This window comes from Alligator sinensis, unplaced genomic scaffold (assembly GCF_000455745.1).
Source record: "Alligator sinensis unplaced genomic scaffold, ASM45574v1 scaffold344_1, whole genome shotgun sequence".
NCBI classification, from domain to species: domain Eukaryota; kingdom Metazoa; phylum Chordata; order Crocodylia; family Alligatoridae; genus Alligator; species Alligator sinensis.
The window spans coordinates 1,251,036-1,251,601 of record NW_005842427.1 but is presented as its reverse complement, the minus strand read 5'-3'; positions in this window follow the sequence as shown (position 1 = coordinate 1,251,601).

Genomic DNA, 566 nt, shown 5'->3' with positions numbered 1-566 from the left:
GCTTGCCATGCACTGCATAGTAGAGCAAAGACATTGCTCACCTGTTATGAGTACTGAGATGATTCACTGCTGAGGCTGCTGGACACAGACAGGGCCTCTAACTCTGACTCCCAAAATAATGCAGCTTCTGCTGCTTCCTATCCCCAGACCAAGGTCTTAGCCATATCTAGCATCTTCTTAGGATGCCCCACCATTGCTATTACTAACAAAAGGGCAGCACCAGAGCATAACATAGGGGTGGGCAAAATACGGCCCATGGGCTGCATCCAGCTCACCAACTGATTGTATCTGACCTGTGCATCAGTGGCCACATAGTCATAGGATCTGGCCAACAGGGAGCTAATGGCTCTGGCTGCTGCATTGTGTCGGGTGGGTGGGCACATCCCAGCCCCATCTGTAGCTTACACCAGCTCTCACCCTGCGTTCCAGAAGCAGTGCTGGGTGTACGCTGGCATCAGCTGTGAATGCTGCCTGCAAGTTCCTGCTGGGGGTTGGAGCGACTAGCTGGGACTGCAGCTGATGTGCTGATGCAGTAGCATCACCTACAGATCCAGGCGAATGCCCCG